Consider the following 4144-nt stretch of genomic DNA (forward strand, 5'->3'; position numbering starts at 1 on the left):
CGGCGGTTGACGCCGGCATGCGGTCGCCACGCGGCGGACGCTTTCTGCCGCGGTCGTGGCGTGGCGCGGCGAGCAGCAGGGGGACAGCGCGGCGCGCGGGGCTGGGCTGGGCCGAGGCGCGATGGGCTGGCGCGCGGCTGCGGGCGGCTTGCTGGCGCGCTGGGCCGGCTTCGGCAGGCGGGCCAGAAGCGAGGCGCAAGGCCCACGAAGGTAAAAACAAGATTTTTCAAATTAATTTGAATTCCTTTTCCATTCAAACGAATTTTTGGACTAAATCAAAGCAGTTTCAAACTTTGGGCCAAAAATAAAAGTTGCTCAAAATTTTATCCTCTACAACTTTGATTTTAAGACCAACGTCCAATTCATTATAGATTTTGAATTATACAATTAAAGTCAATTTTGACTTGAACCCTAATTTTTGAAGAATTATTTTTAAAGCAAAATTTGGCAATAATTCAAATGCAAACCTTGCTCCAAAAATTGTGATAAACAATTCTAGATGATTTATAATTATAACCAAACAAGCTCTACTACCCTAACAAGCAAAATCAGGGCAAAACAATTCTTAAACCGGTGTATGCAACATTCAGGTTTCACGCACGTTTCAATTGTTTCAAAACAATGTTTCAATTGATATGCACATGATTAAGCATGTAGGATTTGGATGCTTGATGATGCATGATATGCGTGATTTGCAGTGCTTAAATGTAGGCATAACACCGGGGTGTTACAAGGAGCAGTGGAATGCCACATGAGGGCTATGTCGACCCCGTTATGAACGACGGACCCGGATTCCACCCGAACGTACCTGTTATTAAGCTCACCGAGCGCGTCACTCGAGCCATCGAGGCAAGCGACATTAGCTCAACCCCTCCAGCTACGGAAACCGTAGACGGGGTAACATGAAACTAGACCGACCCCTCGACCACGCCCGACACTTGGGTTGGCGACTCCATCTTGCCCGACCCCTCGGCCGTGCCCAACACTTGGGTTGGTGACTCCGTCTCGCCCGACCCCTCGGCCACGCCCGATGCTTGGGTCAGCGCCCGACGCTTTAGGTTAGCGACTCCATCTCGCTCGACCCCTCGGCCGCGCCCAACACTTGGGTTGGCAACTCCGTCTCGCCCGACACTTGGGTTAGCGATTCTGCCTTGCCCGACCCCTCGGCCATGCCCGACACTTGGGTTGGCGCTTCGCCTCGCCCAAACCCTTGGTCGTGCCCGACGTTTGTTTTGGCGCCAGACACTTGGGTTTGCGCTCTGTCTTGCCTGACCCCTCGGCCACGCCCAACACTTGGGTTGGTGCTCCACCTCGCCCGACCCCTCGGCCGCGCTAGATGCCTGGGTTGGCGTTCCACCTCGCCCGACCCCTCAGTCGTGCCCGACGCTTGGGTTGATGCTCTTCCTCGCCCCATGGTGACCCACGATCTTATACCCATCGGATGCGCTCGTAAAACGAGTGTAAACAACACCTTCATGACTTCTCAAAAGTCCCAAAAGGGTTCGGGGGCTCCTGTCGGGTTCATAAACCCGAGGTCCCCAATGGACCCGCTTCACAGCAAATGCTCGGCCCAGCAGACGGTGTGGTGGCAACGCGCACCTCCAGCGCCAGCCCAGATACCTAACGGTAGGCCAGGAGAATGATCCAGTCCCCGACCAAAAGGCCTGGCCAAGTAGGAGACATAGTCTGACTCTGACCTTCTTTTTCTGATAAGGAATACACTGAACCTCTGCTTGCAGCTCTTCCCCGACCGACACGGTTGGGGCCGACCGAGAACGACCGATCGGGGATGCCCGCTCGATAAGGGCCGGGGATCAGGCGAAGCAGGTATGGTAAGGCGCTCAAAGTCTAACCGCAATACCGAGGACCATACCCTGCGCACCTGTAGGACGGTGCTACCAGGCCATGCCTGATAGGCACAAAGCAACCTTCCAGGCATGTTAGGACCCAAACAATGTTGTGGGTGCCGACATTTGTCTAAATAGTGTTGTAGACGCCGACATTTGTCATACCAGGCAAACACGGTAAAGCCTGCCACATGCATATGAACATCAACAGTATTGTGGGCGCCGATGACCGTCTCATACCCGACAGCGTGGGCAACAAGACTAGGTAGCACACATACACATTCTCTCTCTTCTCTAAACTTGTAAGAGCCCATCCCCTTCGACTATAAAAGGGGATGAGCTCTCTCCTAAAAAGAGATCGCATTATTCGAACCTCAATAGCTCTAGAACTCTAAAGCTAACAGAGCATATGCTCCAATACTTAGCGCACGTTAGAGCTCCCGTCACTCTCGGCCCTTCGGTCCAGAGTCCGACCGGACCTTTAACACCCCCTTTTTATTCCTACTCATTTGTAACCCCACAGCAAACTTTGAGCACCTGGGCTCAGGAGTAAAGTCACTGACCGACCGAAACTGGACGTAGTGCACGTTGCCTGAACCAGTATAAATCCTGTGTCACTAAGTGCTAGGCCACATCCGATCACAACGCATGGCAAAAACTACAAATATTTACTTGTTAGTCACTTTTCGCACCGACAGTAGGCATTTCAGATTGAAAAGGATCCTTCCATCTGCTGGTAAGATGAGTAGTGTATCGTCTGCATACTGCACTATAGGATAATCACATCCAAAAGGTTCATCAATAGGGTGCTTTAAGATACCCCTGCTCCAGGCATTGTTGACTATGGACTGTAGCAAATCTGCAGTTAAAACAAAGAGAAGAGGGGAGAGTGGGTCTCCTTGTCTCACACCCCTCTTACAAAGGAAAGGTTTATCTGGTATGCCATCTAGTAGAACATATGATTCACCAGAGTTCACCAAACTATGCATCCAGCCCACCCATTTGTCAGAGAATCCCTTGTGCTTAAGAATTTGGATGATAGCCTCATGTTCCACCTTATCAAAAGCCTTTCTCAAAGTCCAACTTGAGAATTACAATTTCTTTCTTGGAGTGGTGACACATGTGAAGAAATTGGAAGGCCCAGGCCAGGCAGTCTTGAATGGTCCTTCCTTTAATAAAACCATACTGATTAGCATGTACTAATTGGAGGATGACTGACTGAAGCCTTATGGAGAGAATCTTGGTGATACACTTGAGGGAATAGTTGAGTAAGGAAATGGGTCTGTAATCATCCACAGATTCAGGGTTGGATTTCTTGGGGATCAAGGCAATATGAGAAGAATTGATGCTTCTTAGGTCAAGTGAAGAGCTACAAAAATCTCTGAAGAGTCTAAAGAAGTCACCCTTGATTATATCCCAGCAGGTTTTGATGAACAATCCGTTGAACCCATCAGGGACAGGAGCATGACTATTAGGTAAACCCTTAATAATAACTGTTATTTCCTCCTGACTAAAATCACTATCCAAATCCAAGTGATCCATTGGAAGAGCATTGATCAGGGAAGAGAGGTCATATAAAATCCCTTTGAAGTCACTGATGCCCATTCTCCCTTTAAAACTGTCCCACAGAATTTGAGCTTTTTGATCATGATAAAAAAAGGATGTATCACCAGAAGAGAGACAGGTTATAAAGTTCTTCTTGTGGGAGATGGTAGCAATGTTGTGGAAAAAAGATGTGTTTTCATCACCTAGATGGACCCATCTGATAGTATTTCTTTGTTTCCAGAAAATTCTCCTGGACTCCATGAGGTATGATAAATGAGTTTTGACAAGACTTCTGAAGTTTGATTCCAATATGGATAGAGCTCTTTGGTCTTCCAGCCCATCAAGAAGGAGTAGGACCCAGTTACAGTTGTGAATAAGTTTAGTAAGATTGGACAAGCTTTTGCTCCAAGATTTGAGTCCAGCCCTTACTTGTTTGAATTTTGCACAAATATTCCTTGCCGCATTACCAAAGACAGGGGAGTTTTTCCAATGCAGTTCAACAGTCTCTTTGAAACCAGGATGCTGAATCCAGAAGTTTTCAAACCTGAAAAATTTAGCTTTTTGAAACCAGGATGCTGAATCCAGAAGTTTTCAAACCTGAAAAAATTAGCTTTTTGAATGCAGCTGTCAATATAAATCACAAAGGGGATGTGATCTTAAATAGGCCTAGCTAAGGTCTGAACCACAGTTCCACGGTAAGACAGGTTCCATGATACTAATGAGAAAACCCAATCAAGTTTGACTAGTAAAGG

The sequence above is a fragment of the Miscanthus floridulus genome, chromosome 11 (assembly GCF_019320115.1).
Source record: "Miscanthus floridulus cultivar M001 chromosome 11, ASM1932011v1, whole genome shotgun sequence".
Classification (NCBI taxonomy): Eukaryota; Viridiplantae; Streptophyta; class Magnoliopsida; order Poales; family Poaceae; genus Miscanthus; species Miscanthus floridulus.